The following is a 19,587-nucleotide window of genomic DNA, read 5'->3' as shown; positions in this document are numbered from 1 at the left end:
TTGTTTGTGTCTTGGAAAATGCTTTTTACTTTGCTCTCTACTCCTGTGTGATAACCTATCTGGGTTCAGAATTTCAGATTGAAAGCAATTTTTTTCCCCAGCAGACTGCACATAGCATTCTATTGTCTCCATGACACCATCAGTGCTGATGTGAGTCTGCTACACAGGAAAAGTGATGTTCTGTCTTTGGTTTGCTTTTATGATTTTCTTCATTTTTGAGTTCTCATTAAATTGTTCAGGTGAATGTTAAAAATTTGCGAAGTTTGATAGATTTTATAATATGCTAGCAAACCAAAGTGGTCCCAAAATTTGTGCATTTATTGCTCCAACAAAATTTTCATTAAAAACCAACTACTTGCCATGTATAAACTATCATATATGAAACAGGTTAGCACCACCTACTTTCTAGGTGTTTGGCACCAAAAAGCTGAGAACTATTGTTGCTTAATGATCTCTGCAAGGCTGGTTTCTTGACTCCCAGTTTATCAATTATCTCCACATTTTGTAAAATAAGGTTAAGAATTTATTAGAAAGTTGAAGATTAGCAAATAATATATCCTTAGAGAGTTGTCAAGGTTTTCAAGGTTCCTGGGGAAGTGACTCAAAAGGTTCTCAGAATAATTGATACGCTCACTCGAATTTAGGGGATTCAGAGACTCATGGGCCACATTTATGAAAGTTTAAAAATTATGAATCAGCCAGTGTGGGCTCTCACTGCTCCATGAGAAGAAGAGGGAGGTTCAAAAAGTAGTTAGCAAACACAGCTTTCACTGACAGCAGGAGGCAAGGTTATTACGCTATCGGTGGGCGAGATGGTGAATCATACTTCAAACATACTCCAGTCTTCCAGTCCAATTGTCTTTCTTTCACCTTCCTCATAATAGTATAGCGAAGGGTTAATGACTTGCTACTGAGTCCCACACTGCTGTCAAGTAATATTGCCAATCTTCAGAATACCACAGAGCTCCCACTTCTGACCACAGTAGAGCAATTGTGACAAGGTTTACCTTCTTGCTGAAAACAGGTAAATACCAGGCAAAAGAAGTAAGACAATACTTTTTTAAAATATCAAGTTAAAGGACAATGACTGTTAAGAGAGGGAAATCAATGAGATAAACATTACAATCATACTTGATCAGTGCCTGGAGACTCAGTTCCAGGCAGCCACACTATCCTGTGAGCAAAATCAATGAGTTTGAAGTATCAGCAGAAATGTCATTCAGAACCTTTTATTGACTCCCATAAGTGGGCCACAGTTCAGGCTCTTGGAATTTTTGGAGCAAATCTCTACTACTCTTTGTGGACAACTATTTTCCATTTCAGAAACAGAGTTGTCCTGCTCCTGGGTCTTAATAAAGACAAATGATTAACCATGGGCCACCAAATTGCCAAGCTACTTGAGCTACCCATCATGAACTGGATGTTTTCTTACCCACCAAGTCATAAAGTTTGGGCAGGCATAGTAACATTTTGTTATCAAATAGCAGTGATAGGCCAACTAGGTCAGTATGTTTCAGGAAGAAGTGACCAACATGTTCTTTGTCCTCACTCCTTCTATACTACTTTCTCCCTCCTAGCTCACCCCTAACACCTGTGGGAGTTCCTTACCATCAGTTGAGTTCAATGTCTTTGGGTTCATCAGGATCTTCCCATATGCCTCCATTCCAGTTTTCAGGATCCCACTCATTTCTTATCAGTGTCCTCCTTTAATAGTATACTGAGAGGCTGGAAATTCAATTTGTGTTGTAATTTAGGCGCTTGCCTGAGGAGATTCTGGGTTTGGTCTTTAGCAGTGTCAGCTCTGCAGCTGTAGGTGATTAGAGTCTGTTTTCAGGGCAGACAGAAGGTTTCAATTCATTTATATAGCACATGGGCTAAAAATTTGAATCTCTGAGCTCAACTGTTCTTTTCCCACTCTGTCCAGTGAAATTAGGAGCAACGAGCCAATCTCATCTTATAGTTCTCAGCTGATAAAACATCCAAAGGTATCATGTACTTAGACACCCCAGAATTTTATTTGTAAGTATTTGATTAGGAGTATCTAATAGCACTATGTCCTATATCCTACTGCCACATGCTGCTATAGACTGCGCCCCCCCTTACTACTGGAAATAGAGTCACTGGTGCATTTAACTCTAACCAGATGAGAGAATCAATCTATTCTATTTGTGTTGGGATCCCAGAAACCCCAGAATCAACTCAAAAGACCCATCTTTAAGATTCTGTTCCTCTAAATCCTCTCTTATTGTCAAAATCTATATTAAATTTCTGTACCAAAATCTCTATTCTAGAGAAACAGGACCAAGAGGATGTATGTATATGCAATAGTGCATGTGTGTGTGTATGTACATGCAATCACGCACCATTAGACAACATTTCAAGCACTATATGATGGTGATCCCAAAGGGTTATAATGAAGCTGAAAAATTCCTATTGCATTATGGTATCATAGCCATGCTAATGTCATAGCACAATGCATTAATCATGTTTGTGCTGATGCTGATAAAACAAACCTGTTTTGCTGCCAGTTATATAAAAGTACCATACAATTACGTATGGTATATAGCATTTCTGTCTTTTATAACATTGTTTTATTTAGGTGCACTCTCATTTATTTTACTATTCCCCTTTTATTTTCATTTGAGCTTTTCTCTTGTAAAAGTAAATCAAATGCTCACTTTGAGAGTAATACAATCTGTATTATTCCATTTTTTGTTACTAATAACACCATACCACAGATTGGGTAAATTATAAAGAGGTTTATTTTTGCTTTTAACTTTGGTCCAAAGGGGCCACATCTACTGGAGGCTTTCTTGCTGGGTGCAGGGTATCACATGGTGAAAGGCCAAGAACACGTGATAGTGCCATCCCATAAATTTATCTAATCCAATCATCTCCCAAAGATCTCACCTCTGACCACATAGTTGGATTAAGTATTTGCCCTCTTACTACCTCATAGTGGGGATTAAATTTTAACACACAAAGACTTTGGGAACACAAACAAACCATATCCAAACTACAGCACAATCTAATGGTTTCAATTTAAAACCATAGCCCATTTCCAGTCCTAGTGATGATTTTGTCTGACAGCTACGCTCTAGAAAGGTATTTATAACTTTTCACCTTGTAATTATCATAGTGAATTCCAGGATATCTTAAGCCTGCTAACTAAGAAACAGATCTTAGTTGGAAATAGGTGAGAAGGAAACAAAATTCTGTCTTCAATGTCAGAAAGGACATGCTGTCCTAAAACCTGAACATACTGAACACCTAGCATGGTTATAACACTCATATCCTTTATATTTAGCTAAAATTGCTATATATCTATTTCTGCATTGAGCTTTGTTCTTAGCTAGACATTTAGTAAAAAAATTTCGATTGTTTTTATTCTGTCTGAACTCTTTTAAAGGGAGAAAGTCCAGAAGACACTTTGTCTAGTTGAGCTATGTGTTGCTGGATGAGCTAATGACATAAGAGATTTTCACTGAAATTGAAATAAGTTTTTTCCATTTTTAATTGACACATAAAAATGTACATGTTTCTGGGGTACCATGTAATGTATCAATATATATGTAGATATATACACACACACATTGTATAATGCCCCAATCAGGTTAAACTGTCTCCTTAAACATTTATCATTTCTTTAAGGTGAAAACACTCAAAATGTTCTTCTAACTCTTTGAAAAGTACAACACATCATCATTATTTAGACTTCCCCTACTGTGCGATTACTCAGCAGAGCTTCTTGCTCCTATCTACCTATAACTTAGTACACCCAATGACCAGCCTTTCCTCATCCCCCCTCGCCCAACTCTCCCAGCCTCTGGGAGCCTCTGTGCTTCTCTCATCTTGGATGAGATCAGCTTTGTTAGATCTCATGTGAGTGAGAACATGTGCTGCTTGTCTTTTTGCAAGAACAAAAGTTTTCACAATATATCAAAAATAAGTTCAATGAAAAAGCTCATAAAAAAACCGACATAAATATTTTTGTACAAGTGCACATGTGCTTGTATTAAACTAAGTGTTGTTAGAAAGTCAAAAAGTTAAAAAATGTTTAAAAGTCCATGAAATAAAAAAGTTTAGCTACTATATAGTTAATTTATTATTGAAGAACTTAGTGCAGGCCAAGTGAGAGTGTTGATGAAGTCAACAGTAACACAGTGTTCTGGGTCTTCATGCCCTTGCACCCCCACCCTGCTCGTTGCCTCACCTAGAGCAACTTCCAGCTCTTCAAGTGCTTGGTAAGTACTCAGGACATGTGCACCTTTTTTTTTTTTGGGGGGGTAATGGGGCTTAAACTCAGGATCTTCACCTTCAGCCACTCCACCAGCCTTATTTTTGAGAAGGGTTTATTCGAGATAGGGTCTTGCAAACTTTTTTTGCCTGGGCTGACTAAGAACCATGATCCTCCTGATCTCTGCCTCCTGAGTAGCTAGGATTACAGGCGTCAGCCACTGGCGCCCTGCATTTTTTAAATCTTTTATACCACATTTTATTGTGCCTTTTCTGTATTTAGATACACAAATACTTACATTTGTGTTATAATTACCTATAGTATTCAGTACAGGAACATGCTGTACAGGTTTGTAGCCTAGTTTTGCAGTAGGCTCTACCATCTAAGTTTGTGTAAGTGCTCTGTGAGGTTCACACAGTGATGAATTTGCCTAGTGATGCATTTCTCAGAACATGTTCCTATTGTTAAGCAATCTATGACTATAATGTGCGTGTGGGGAGAGAGACAGAGAGAGAGAGAGAGAGAGAGAGAGAGAGAGAGAGAGAAAGAGAGAGAGAGAGAAGATGATTGAGATGATTGAGAAAGCAGGCAAGTTGGTTGCAGTCCAGGGAAGAACTGATGTCGCTTGAGTCCAAACAAAACCAGTCTGCTTGCAGAAGCTCCCTTTCCTCAGAGGAGGTGAAACCTTCTCTACTCAGGACTTCACTGACTGGTTGAGACCAATCCGTACTATGAGGTTATTCCGCTTTACTGAAAAATCTATTGATTCAAATATTAAATTCATGTAAAAATACCTTCACAGTAACATGTAGAATACTCTTTCACCAAATACCTGTGTACCATGGCCCAGTCAAATAGATACATAAACTTGAACTTAAATTCTGGTTAGTACATGCAAAGACATGGTACACTAATAACTGGTTTCTAGATGTGTAGTGTCATTTTCAGGAAAGCCCTTTGTGTGTATTTTGAAGCAAATTACTTTTTATGTGAAAAACAAATGAAGATGGATGTGCATTTCTCGGTGTCATTTGTTTCTTTTTAAGTGGATTTTTCTACAAGAGATCTAAATTCATACTTCAGGAATCCAAAATAGAAACTTTATTTTTATTCCATTTTCCAGTGAGGCTTCAGAAAGATAGTTACAGTTATACTCGCTTTCATTTTTTATTCTTAGCTACACCACATGCAGAATCCTGCCATTTCCTCAGTGAGGCACTTTATTGAATTTTTCCGTTTGCAGGGAGTAATGGCGGTGGATGTTTCAACTCTATATTATGCCAAATTTCATTTCTGCAAATTGCAGTGATAAGTTGAATTTTAAAAAATAACTCTTTTCCCATTTTACTTTTGGATCTGTTCTGTATGCGAACAGCCCAATAACTTTTGCAGAAGGAAAACCACCATGCTGATTTGAAATAACCACTTGGTATCTTCACTACTTTGGCTAACTTGTGTGCAGTTCACTCTAAACTTGCTAGATTGTTTCAGTTTTACCTCTGATTTCCTAACTCTTGCTATTTGTGCTCTGGTTCCACCCCTCCGCAGTGATTTGTAATCTCTGAACGATGACTGCTTGGGTAATGTACTAGTTAGCACATTGCATGAATGGTAGTGACTTTTAATAGTGATTTTTGTAATTAAACTTGTTATTTGAAAAATTAAAGGTAACATACATTTGTAAGAAATATGCAGAACGTTCCTTCTATGAATCCTTTACCTAGAGTGAAAACCCATAGTGCATTAGGACTAAGATGTACACATTGACTCAGTCAAGATGGCGAACATTTCCATTGCTACTTCTCCCTCAACCACTGGCAACCACTAGAATGTCCTCCATTTCTACAATTTTGTCCTTCTAAGAATGTTATATGATGGACTCATACTGCATAAGGGATTGGATTTTTTTTTTTGTGCCTAGCATAATTCTCTGAAGATTTTTCTGGGTGATCGTGTGTATTAACAATTTGTTCCTTTTTATTTCTGAGCAGTATTTCTTGCTATAATAATTTAACTATTCAGTTATGAAAGAACATTTTCACTATTTCCAATTTGAAGCTATTATAATTAAAACTGCTGTAAACATTTGTGTTCAAGTTTTTGTATGGTGATGCATTTTTATTTGTCTGAATAAATGCCCAGGAGTGTAACTGATGGTTTTCATGGTAGATGAAAATTTCTTTTTTAGAGAAACTACCAAACTGCTTTCCAGAGTGGCTGTAGTATTTTATGTTGCTATGAACAATGTAGGAATGATACAGTTTCTCTACGTCTTTGCCAGCATTTTGTGTAGTCACTAGATTATACTTTATCCTTTTGAGAGGCATGTAATGATTTCTCATTGTAATCTTAATTTGCATATCTTTAATGGCTAAGGGATGTTGAACATACTTTTGTGTGTTTGTCATCTGCATATCCATTTTAATGGACTATCTTTTCTTTTACCCATCTTTCCTAATGGGCTATTGATTATTTTATGTTGAGTTTTACATTTTTAAATAAATTCTAGATAGTAGTTCTTTGTCAGATATATCGGGCCCAAATATTTTCTCTCAGCTTGTTTCATTCTCCTAACAGTTAATTTCACAAAATAAAAATTGTGAATTTTGCTGAAGCCTAGTTCATTGGTATTTCCTGTTGTGGACTGTACTTTTGATGTGAACTTTAAGAATACTATGCTCCTGGAAATTTTCTCCTACATATATTTTCTAAAAGTTCTACAGTTTTGCATTTAATTATATGATCCATTTTAACTCAATTTTTGATTGAGGTGTGATACTTTAAAGGTCAAGATTCTTTTATTCATCATCTCATGTTGGGATGTCCAATTTATTCAGCACAATTTGTTGAAATAGCTGTTCTTCTTCCATTGATTTCTTCGACACCTTTGCCAAAGATCGGCAAAGCATGTATGTGTGTGCATCTATGGATTATCATTCAGTTCCATTATCTGTGTGACTGTCCTCCACCATCACCACACAGTTTTAATACTGTGTTTATATAGTAAATCTTGAAATTAGATTATTAATTACTGGCACTTTACTTTTCTTTCTCAAAATTGGTTCAACTTTTTGAGTTCCTTTGCTTTTCTGTTTAAATTTTAGAAACACAGTGTTGCTCAGATTTGTATAGAAATTGCAGTAAACCTGTATATCATTTTTGGAAGAAATAATATCTTTATTATATTGAATCTTCTAATTCATAAACTTTGTACATATCCCCACTCATTTAGATTTTCTTTTATTCCTTTCATTAACATTGAAAAATTTCCTGCAAAAAGCTCTTCACGTTTTATTAGTTTACCCTCTGCATTTCACTTTAAAAATAAATCACAAATGATATTATATTCTACAATTTAGTATCCATGTATTTTTTTGCTTATGTACAAAATGCAATTGATTTTTTGTATGTTTAGCTCATATTTTGCAATGTTGATATTCTAGGACACTTTTGTAGATTCCCTGGGATTTTTGTCAGTATATAGTTCCAGTCTTTGAAAATAAATCTCTAATTTCAACATCAAGTTCTATCAATTTTCCTCTTAGCACTAATTTGTGTACCCCCAAAAGTTGATGTATTGTATTTTCACTTTCATTCAATTCAACCCATTTTATAGTTTTCCTTGAGATTTCTTCTCTCATGCATAGACTGTGAGTGTGTTGTTTAGGTTCCAAGTTTTGGATATGTTCCTATTATATATCTTAGATTCCACTGTGGTCAGAATGCACTCTATATATTTTCAGTTATTTTTCAAAGTTGAGGCTTGTTTTATGGCCCAGATTATGGTCTGCATGGAGGTATGCTCATAGAAGAATGTGTGTTATACAGTTGTTGTTGGTCCTGTTATTGATGAGGTTAGTTCTTTCATCTTGTTGCCAATTTACTGTCTAATTTTCCACTCAGTTGCTGAAAGTAGGGTGTTAGAGTCTCCAACACTTAATTGCTAATTTGCTTCTCCTTTCAGTTCCATCATGTTTTTCTTCACATACATTTCATCTCTGTTGTTGTGTGTATGCATTAGAATTGCTATGTTTGTTTGATAGAATGATTTTTTAAAATCATTACATGATGTCCTTTTTTCTCCTGTTGAAGTAGTCACTGTGCTAGGAACTATGTTATTCAATATTAATAGTAATTCTTGCTCTATTTTGATTATTTTTATTATATCAACCCTCTACTTACAACTTAACTTTTGGTTATATGTGAAGTCCTTTTTTATGCACAGTATATAGTTGAGTCATGCTTTTATGTTTGTTTTTGGTTTTTGAGACAGGGACTTGCCATGTAGCCCAGACTGGTCCTGAACTCAGGATCTTTCTGCCTCAACTTCCTGAATGCTGAGATTATAAGTGTGTACCACCATGCCTGTTTTAAGTCATGTTTTTAACCTACTGTGCCAATCTGTCTTTTTTGTTGTTATTGGCAGTACTAGGGATTGAACTCAGGGCCTTGTGCTTGCTAGGCAGATGCACAAGTCCTTTTGCTTTTAGTGTTTATTAGTTAAGGTCTCACACTTTTGCCCCAGGGCCAGCATGAGACTGAAGTCTTCCTACCTTTGTATTCTGAGTAGCTAGAATTACAGATGTGCACCAACATGCCTGACCTTCCAATCTGTCTTTTATTTAGTATGTTTAGACAAGCTATATTTAATAGACCTATTGATAATGTTAAGGCTTAATTCACCAATGTTTTTTGTTTTCTCTCATTCTTGTTCATTTCTTTGTTTTCTGTAGCTGCCTATAAATTACTTGAGTGGTTAAAAGAATCACGATCTCAAAAGAGAAGGAAAACACATGGAATTCAGGATAGTGTTACTGTTCCCATGGTTCTTTCTTACGATAATCCAAGATTCATTCAATCATATCTTTTCTGTTTAGAGAATTACCTTTAGCTATTTTTTTAGGTTAAGTCTGCTAGTGACAAACTATCTTAGTTTTTTTCTCCCTTCAAAAATTTAATTTCCCCTTTTCCTGAAAGGTATTTCACAGGATATAGAATGCTATATTGATTGTTATTTTCTTAAAACTCTTGAAAAATGTACCACTTCCTCATGGTCTTCAAAATTTTGGATGAGAAATCTGCTGTCATTCTAATAGTTTCTCCCTGTGCCCCCCATAAAAACCTCCATTTATAGGGAATGTGTTTTCCTCTTGTTATTTTTAAAGATTTTTTTTTTTCCTGGGTTTTTAGTTTCCAGAAATAATGATGTATCTTCATAGAGATTTTTTTTCTTTTGGTAGAACTGGGGTTTGAACTCAGATCCATGCTTGTTAGGCAAGTGCTTTACCACTTGAGCCTGCCCCCAGCCCCCTTTTTGCTTGTTACTTTTTTTGGATAGGGTCTCACATTTTTTCCAGGTCTTACCCTAGAATGCAATGCTAGAACCCACCTATGGCCTCCCATGTAGCTAGGACCATTGGTGTGTGTGCCACCATGCTTAGCTTGCTTGTTGAAATGGGATCCTGCTAACTTTTTGTCCAGACTGGCCTTGAACCATGATTCTCCTGATTTTTGTCTCTTGAGTAGCTGGAATTACAGATGTGAGCCACTGTGCCTGGTTTTCATATAGACATTTTTGGGTATATTCTGTGTGGTGTTTTCTCAGCTTCTTAGGTTTATATCTTTTGTCAAATTTGGGATTTTCAGTTAGTATTTATTTTCAGTTTTTCCCTCTTTCCTTTCTTTCTGGAGCTCTGCTGACATAAGTGTTAAGTATTTGTTAGAGATCAACAGGTTCTTTTGTTTTTTTTTCCTCAGTATAATTTTTCTCTGATGTTCAAATTGAGCAATTTCTATTGCTGTAGAATGGAGTTCACTAGTTCTTTCCACTGCTGTCCCTATTCTGCTACTGAGTCCTGCTACAGACTGAGTTGTCCACCCCTGAATTTATACATTGAAGCCCTAGTCCCCAAAGTGATAGTTTTTGGAGATGGACCTTGGAAAGTAATTAGGTTTAGAGGAGTTTATGAGGGCATGTTGGAATTATTCCTCTTAGAAGAAGAATAAAAGAGCAATATTGCATTCTTTGTCCATGTTCAGGCAACTGAGAAAAGGTGCTGTGAGTTCAGAGAGAGGAGGTGGCTATCTGCAAACCAGAAGGAAAGCTTTTACCAGAAACCAACTATGCTGGCACTCTGCTTTGACATCCAGACAGCAGAACTGTGAGAAAACAAATGTCTGTTGTTTAAGCTGCCCAGTCTGGCATTTTTATTTATGGCAGACCAAACTGACTAAGGCAACTTCTACTGAGTTTTTTATTTTAGCTATTGTATTTTCAGTTCTAAAAATTCCATCTAAATATGTTATGTTATAAATTATATAGTACATTTCTTTGATGAGCTGTTGCATTTTTTTTTCTTTTTGATGGGACCAGGGTTTGAACTCAGGGCTTCACACTTACAAAGCATGTACACTCCTGCTTGAGGCACACCTCCAGTTCATTTTTGCTCTGGTTATTTTGGAGATGGGGGTCTCACAAACTATTTTCCCCAGCTGACCTTGAATTTTGATTCTCCCGACCTCAGCCTCGCAAGTAGCTAGGATTGTAGGCATGAGCCACCAGCACTAGGCTGAGATATTGCATTTCTTTGACAAGACTTTCTAGTATTTCATTTGTTTCAGGCATGTTTGTAGTTGCTCATTGAAGCATTTCTATGATGTGTACTTTAAAATTTTTGCTGATAATTCTAACAATTCTAGCTTCTCTGTCATCTAACTAGTGACATCTATTGATTTTTCTTTTCTGTAAGTTGGCATGTTCTGGATTCTTGGTATATCAAGTGATTTTGTTGTTGCTGTTGTTTGGCCATTTGGGGTATTATATTATAAGATTCTGAATCTTATTTAAACCTTTTATCTTTGCTAACTCCCCCTGATACTCTCCAATAGGGAAAGAATGAGAGGACTGCACTGTACAGTTGGGTGGGAGTAAAATCCAGTTCTACACTGCCCTTTGTGACAGCCACTGCAGTGAAGAAATCCTCATTGTTTTGGCCTAGAGGAAGGAGTTCTGGCTTTCCACTAGACCTCTATAGATACCCTCTGGTGGAGAGGAGATGGAGAACCTTGTTATCGCTCCCCATGTTCACTGACACCATGGGAGGACAGTCTCAACACTGTCAGGTGGCAGAAAAAAATTCCAGTCTACCAAGGTCTTTTCTAGTATCACTTCAGTGAGGGGGAGAAGGAATGTCTAATTTCCTTCTGGGCGAGGGAAGTCTGTGAAACCCATATGATACCATGGGGTGGGGCTTGTTATTGCCGTGCAGTGATGAAAGTTCTGCTTCCTCCTTGGTTTGCCTGACATCATGCTTGTAGGGTTTTGGGCATCTTTCAATTATGTCACTTGAGTGGGATTCTTTGCTTCTCCTTGGCCTTTACTGATATGGATAGGAGGGTTGTTTATGTTTATTTTTTTAAAGTATTTTGACTGGAGTAGAGAATAAACAGTCTGAATGTTTTCTTTTGTGCGATGTCCGCCTGATACTTTGGGTACAAGGCTAGAGAGAACAGGATTTCTTGTGTGTGGGGTGGTTTAGACCTGGTTTTTTAGCTATATATTTGGGATATATGAGGCAAATAGAAAACACATGAAATTCACCACCATGTTGCTCCTCAGGTCCTGATATTCCTATCTATCTTTTAGAATGTTCTTATGCTTGCTTTACATATAATTCTAGAGTTTTTCAGTTGTACTTAGTGGGTAGAATTGGGAAAATTATATTTAGTCAATGTCTCCAGAAGTAAAAGTGGTGCTATTTTTAAAAAAATCTCTAAAACATCACATCAAAGTGTCATAATTCCTCTCTTTTTTGTTTCGTCTCCCAATTTTTAAACAAAAGAAACATTCTACCAATCAAATTACCATCCTTAATTTTAGTCAGATTTGTTCTTTACTATCTTACTTTCCCCTAAGCATATATAAATCTTCCTCTCTAAGGCAAATGTGGTTAGTGAAACAGCATTAATCTCATAACTCAAGCTGCCTTCCCATTGTATTCCATGGTGCTTGCTTCACTGTTGAACCCAGGAAAATCTATAAAACTTGCTTGGCTGGTTAAGGAGGGGCACAAATGCAAGAGTCTTAATAATAAGCTTTGTAATCTTGAGATGGAAGCCATGACACCATTTTTAAAGAGCAAAAACAATTGTAACTTCTGGGGCAATTAGTATTAGTGTTCTCAGGTTCTTTTGTTGTGATTGAAAAACACCAATAGGGCTTTCTTGCCTCCACGTTCATGGTCACTTCCTCATTTATAGCCTTAAGGAAACATAGTAAAGAATGTGAACTCATTCCTCCTGGTTTTTCTTTTTTCCAGAGTAGGTACCAGTGAGCACTATTTAAAAGAAGGAACATGTAGCAAATTTGGACAAACTTCTCCGAAAATTGACTGTGGAATAGAGGGCCATAATGGCATCTTTTCTTTATCTCCCTTCATGTATCCCCCAAATCACTTTACATTTCTTTGATAATGTAGAAAATGTTGCTACTTCATAAGGTTTCTTGCAAATGCTGAGTGCTATAATTGTGACTGGGAAAGAATTAAAGAGGATGCCTGAATCTCTCTATCTCTGTATTCACATCAGTAATCTAGAGAATCTGTATTGAACACCTCAGTTCAGAGGCTCTTTACCACTACGTCTCCAAGCCAGAAATATGAGCTTGTTTTTTGTTTGCTTTTTTGCTTTCTGTGTTTCAGAGTAGGAATGAATAACATTTACCAAAGGTGTTTCTGCACCTTAGTCCAAGTTGAGTTTCAAATATGTGTTGAGGATAAGATTGCATGCAAATTCTTTTTTTTTTGTTTTTGGAAGGGAAGGACTGGGGTTTGAACTCAGGCCCTTGTTCTTGCAAAGCAGGTGCTCTACCACTTGAGCCACACTGTCAGTATATTTTGCTCTGGTTATTTTAGAGTTGGAGTCTTACAAACTACTTGCCTGGGCTGGCCTCAAACCACAGTCTTCCTGAACTCAGCCTCTTAGATAGCTATGATTACAGGCATAAGCCACTGGTGCCTGACTTCATGCAAATTCTTGATGCTGTCTTGAGTGTCTCTGATAAGTAGAAATACAGATTTTGCATAAGCATCATTTCTCCATGATTCAGGATAATGTAATTGAAGCTTACACAAGAGTCCTCTGTCAGAAAAATAAATTAAAAAATAAGCTTTAAAGTTAATATTTATTTGCAATTAGCAGAGATACCATGGCAAAGTTAATCACAATAATAATTATTGTTATTATCAATGCTTTCATCTATTGTGGTTGATAAATATCTTTTTTGTGAATAAGGGTTTATAAAAATTCTAATTTTTTTTAACTTAACAATTCATTATTAGTGATGTCATAAATTTTTAATGGTATAGCTAAAATTTTAGAAACCTCTATCTAGTTTCATTCATTTATGAATTAGGTGCATAATAATTGCTATTTGTAGATATTTACAGTACTCTTTTAGTTTTGTGCTCTACATTAATGGGAACTTTGGTAAATTCTATTTTGCATGATTTATATGCAAAAATAAAACTGTATGGTGCTTTTTCAATTTTATATGTTGCATTATTGACTATAATTCTGTTTTGACAAGCCACCAGTAGGAGTTGAGCTATCTGTATTAGACTCACATGTCTAATGTTTGAAAGAACCTTTGTACAGATAAGCTGGTATTTGAATACTTTGTTTTTACTCTACTACTTACAGTTTACCAGACATATTTATATGGACAAAGCCTCTAATTCTGTGTCATAATGCTAGAGCGGTGGTTGAGTGAGCAAAGTGGCCAGAAATAGAATTCCTGAAGGTTTTTCTTCTGAAATTATTAACGTTAAGTTACTTTTACTCAGAAATAATTAGAAACAACATCAATATATTCTGGTAAATTAAAACTAAATGAATGCCCAGCTCATCTTCTCTTAGCCATATGCCAAAGAATGCCCACAGCCACTTCAATTCTTCTCGTCAGAACAGAAAATTGATAGAGGAGAAGTGACAATAGAAACAGATATGTGTTTTGCTTTTTACAAATTTACAAACACATATGATTTCCTTTTGGTGGCTCTGGGGGCTGAACTCAGCCTTGTGCTTGGTAGGCAGGCAATCTACAACTTGAGCTATGCCCCTAGGCCTTTTTTTCTGTTGATTACTTTTGAGATAGGGTCTTATTTTATGTCCAGGCTGGGCTGGACCACAATATTATTTCTGCTTCCTTATGAAACTGAAATGATAGGTATGTGCCACTGCACCCAGCCATTGGTTGAGATGGAGATCTTCTAAACTTTTTCCCTGGGCTGGCCTCTAAATGCAAACCTTCCTACCTCAGGCTCTCAAGTAGCTAGGATTACAGTTTTGAGTCACTGAGCCTGGCTAACACATATGAAGTTATGCACACATTTCTTATGTTGCTTTCAGGACTCTGAAAGGAGCATATAAAAGAGAGGGCTTCTGCAGCATGAGCTTCATGAATTCATAGGAAACCCATTGCTGCCATCACTAAATTGACCATTTTAACTATTTTCAGTGTTCAGTTTTTTGACTGAAAGTATATTCATACTGTTGTATGAATGGTTGTATTCATACAACCATCTCTGTAACAGATGAACAGAAAAACAAAATATGATATATACATAAAATGAAATATTTTTCAGTTCTAAAAAGAAAGGAAATTTAACACATGTCACAATATAGATGAACTTAAAGATATACTAAGTGAAACAACTAGTAATAAAACGACAAATATTGCATGAGGTTTCTAGAGTATGCAGTCAAATGTACAGAAATAGAAAATAAAATGGTAGTTTCTAGGGTCTTGGGAGGTATGGAAATGAGGACTTGTTGTTTAATAAGAACAGAGTTTCAGTTTGGGAAGATAAAAAGTTCTAGAGATCCATGGTAGTGAAGATTGCACAACAATATAAATGTACTTAACACCAGGGGAGGGATCCAAGATGGCGACTATGGAGCAGAAGCAGACAGAGTGAGCTCCATGAATCAAAAACCTTGCTGAGATGCTGGAGCCACACTTTGCAGAAATAAAGAACTAAGAAGAATCAGAACTTCAACACCCTGAACCCCTAACCCACAGAAAGCTTCTCCACATCACATTACACTAAAAAAACAGGAGGGCTCCCAGCTGTCAGATAACAGCTCCAAACCTGCTTGGGAGACATTCAGCATACCAAACAGGTGAGCACCAAGCATCACATAATATTCCCCTAGCCACCCCTGGGATAAACCAGCATAGCTCCCTGGGCAGACTGACCCCCCCCACTCCTGGCAAAGATAAAACAAAACAAAAACTGAACAATAAACAGTGAACTGAAAACTAGCACACAGCAGAGGGGGTGGAATGCTGAAAGCACACCAGAGAAGCGGGGAGGGGCAAGGAGCCAATCTCCAGGTGAACTTTCAGTAAACAAAGGCTGGAAAGGTAGAAGGGACTACAGTGGGTGGGTGATAAGCCGCTGCCTGATATAGGCCAGGTAGAGGTCCATATAGCTCATCTCCTGAGCCAGTGAGCAACATCCAAAGTCAAATGACTTTTGGGTTTTGGTTTTGTTGTTGTTTGTTTGTTTTTTTGTGTGTGTGTGTTTTTTTTTTTTTTTTGGTTTTTTTGGTCAGTTTTACTATTGTGAACTAGTTAATAATAAATTACACCCAGACCATGGACAGAAATAGCACACACACACTTAACTAAAAGCCCAATACAGCCACAAAACAAATTTAAACCAAGGGAAAATAAAACAGCTTACTGAAACCACCAACTAGCCTATCAAGAACATAGTTGCACAGTGGAGTGATGGGAAGAAGAAAAAGGATGGAAACCATTCTCCCCTCAAAAATAATTTAATACAGGATTCAGTGGAAAATGAACAAAACAGATAACCAGTTCCAGACTCCAATAAAACAAAGCTAAATGATGCCAAGGAACTCAATGTTGCCCACAAGAACTTCCTCAAAGAAGAAATCTTGCAAGTAATCACTGAGAATTTTGTGGACATGTTACTAGACATGATTAAGCAAAATGTGTAAGAGGCACTCAAGAAATTTCAAGACACCAAAAATAAAGAATATGAGAAAACACAGAAACAAATAAATGAACTCATAGGAACCCTAAATAAACATCAAAGTGAAACAGAGAACACTTTAAACAGAGAGATAAATGAATTAAAGATGAAAATAGACAATATTAATGAGGAAGTGACCCAGGATATGAAAACCTCAGAAAAAAAGATGAAACAAAAATACAAAACACAATGGAAGGCCTCTCCAGAAGATCAGAACAAGCTGAAGACAGAATCTCAGGACTTGAAGATAAAATGGAAATTAAAGGAAAAACTAAAAGAGCTGTTAGTGGAACAACTCAAGACCTGTGAAAAGAAAATGCAAGAACTCACTGACTCCATCAAAATACCAAACCTGAGAATCATGGGCACTGAAGAAAGAGAAGAGGTGCAAGCAAAAGGGTTCATAATATATTCAACAAAATAATAACAGAAAATTTCCCAAATCTAGAGAAAGCTATGCCCATTCACATATGGGAAGCACCCAAGACACCAAACAGACTTGACCAAAATGGAACTACCCCACGACATATTATCATTAAAACAACAAGCACAGAGAATAGAGAAAGACTATTAAAGCGTCTAAGAGAGAAAAAACAAATAACATACAAAGGTAAACCCATCAAAATCACAGCAGATTTCTCAATAGGAGCCTTAAAAGCAAAAAAAATGGAGCGAGGTATTCCAGGCACTGAATGAAAATAACTTCAACCCTAGGATACTCTACCCAGGAAACTATCATTCAAATTAGATGTGCAATAAAAGCCTTCCACAAGAAGCAGAAACTAAAACAATATATGACCACCAAGCCACCACTACAAAAGAATCTTCAAGGAATTTTGTACACAAAAAATGAAAGCAAACAAAACCATGAGAGGACAGGCAGCACCAAACCACAGGAGAAGAAGAGACAAGGAATCAGAGAGTGATATTAACTCAGCACATACACACTCCAACACAGTGGTAGTGGGAGACTTTAATACCCCCCTATCACCAATAGATAGGTCATCCAAATAAAAAAATCAATAAAGAAATTCTAGAACTAAATCACACCATAGATCAAATGGACCTAGCTGATGTCTACAGAATATTTCATCCAACTTTTGCTAATATACATTCTTCTCAGCAGCCCACAGAACTTTCTCCAAAACTGATCATATCTTAGGGCACAAAGCAAGCCTCAGCAAATATAAGAAAATAGAAATAATCCCATGCATTCTATCTGATCATAGTGCATTAAAACTAGAACTCAACAACAAAAACAACAGTAGAAAACAATTGGAAGCTGCACAACACATTGCTCAATGGTCAGTGGGTCATTGATGAAATAAAAGAAGAAATTAAAAGGTTCCTGGAAGTTAATGAAAATGAAAACACGACCTATCAGAACCTATGGGATACAGCAAAGGCAGTCCTGAGAGGAAAGTTTGTAGCCATGAGTGCATATATTAAAAAGACTAAAAAATTTCAAATCAATGATCTAATGCTACATCTCAAACTCCTAGAAAAACAAGAACAAGCAAATCCCAAAACAAGCAGAAGGAGAAAAATAATAAAAATAAGGGCAGAAATTAATGAAATAGAAACAAACAAAATACAAAGAATCAATGAGGCAAAAACCTGATTCTTTGAAAAAATAAACAAGATTGACAGACACCTAGCAAACCTGACTAAAATGAGGAGAGAAAAAAACCAAATCAGTAAAATCAGAAATGCAAAAGGGACAATAACAACAAACACCATGGAAATCCAGGGAATCATCAGAGACCACCTTGAGAACCTATATTCCAATAAATTTGAAAATCTTGAAGAAATGGACAAATTTCTAGATACTTATGACCACCCAAAATTGAGCCAAGAGGGTATTAATCACCTGAATAGATCTATAACACAAAATGAAATTGAAACAGCAATCAAGAGTCTCCCAAACAAGAGAAGTCCAGGACTTGATGGATTCTCAGCTGAATTCTATCAGATCTTTAAAGAAGAACTAATACCAACTCTCCTTAAACTTTTCTACAAAATAGAAAGGGAAGGAACACAGCCTAACTAATTGTATGAAGCCAGTATTACACTTATCCCCAAACTAGACAAAGATACCTCCAAAAAGGAGAATCTCCTGAATGAACATCAATGCAAAACTCCTCAATAAAATAATGGCAAACTGAATCCAAGAACACATCAGAAAGATCATTCACCACAACCAAGTTGGCTTCATCCCAGGGATGCAGGGGTGGTTCAACATACACAAATCTATAAATGTAACAGCATAGTAATAGAAGCAAAGACAAAAACCACTTGATCATCTCAATAAATGCAGAAAAAGCCTTTGATAGGCTCCAACACCACTTCATGAAAAAACCTCTAAGAAAACTAGGAATAGAAGGGATATGCCTAAATATTGTAAAGACTATGTATGACAAACCTATAGCCAACATCATATTTAATGTAGAAAAACTGAAACCATTCCCCTACAATCAGGAATGAGACAAGGGTACCCACTATCCCCACTCCTAGTCAATACAGTCCTGGAATTCCTAGTCAGAGCAATTAGGGAAGAAGAAGAAATAAAAGGAATACAAATAGGTAAAGAAACTGTCAAAATATCCCTATTTGCAGATGACATGATCCTATATCTTAAAGACCTAAAAAACTCTACCCAAAACCTCCTAGACCCCATAAACAGCTACAGAAAAGTGGTAAGATACAAAATCAACTTACAAAAATCATTAGCTTTTCTACACACCATCAACGAGCACAGTGAGAAAGAATATATGGAAACAAATCCATTTACAATAGCCTTCAAAAAAAAAATCAAATATCTAGAAGTAAACTTAACAAAGGATGTGAATGACCTTTACAAGGAGAACTACAAACCCCTGAAGAAAGAGATCGAGGAAGCCTACAGAAGGTGGAGAGATCTCTGGTGCTCATGGATTGGTACAATCAACATAGTAAAAATGGCTATACTACCGAAAGCAATCTACGTGTTTAATGCAATTCCCATCAAAATCCCAATGGCAATCATCACAGAGATTGAAAAATCTACCCTAAAGTTCATTTGGAAACACAAGAGACTGCAAATAGCCAAGTCTATACTCAGCCAAAAGAGCAATGCTAGAGGTATCACAATGCCCAATTTCAAACTACATTACAAAGCAACAGCAATAAAAACAGCATGGTACTGGCACAAAGACAGATATGAAGGCCAGTGGAACAGAATAGAGGACCCAGATATGAATCCACACAGCTATGCCCACCTTATTTTTGACAAAGGTGCCAAAAACATAT

Source organism: Castor canadensis, chromosome 14, assembly GCF_047511655.1.
Source record: "Castor canadensis chromosome 14, mCasCan1.hap1v2, whole genome shotgun sequence".
Classification (NCBI taxonomy): Eukaryota; Metazoa; Chordata; class Mammalia; order Rodentia; family Castoridae; genus Castor; species Castor canadensis.
The sequence above is the reverse complement of the archived record's forward strand: the minus strand, read 5'-3'. Positions refer to the sequence as shown.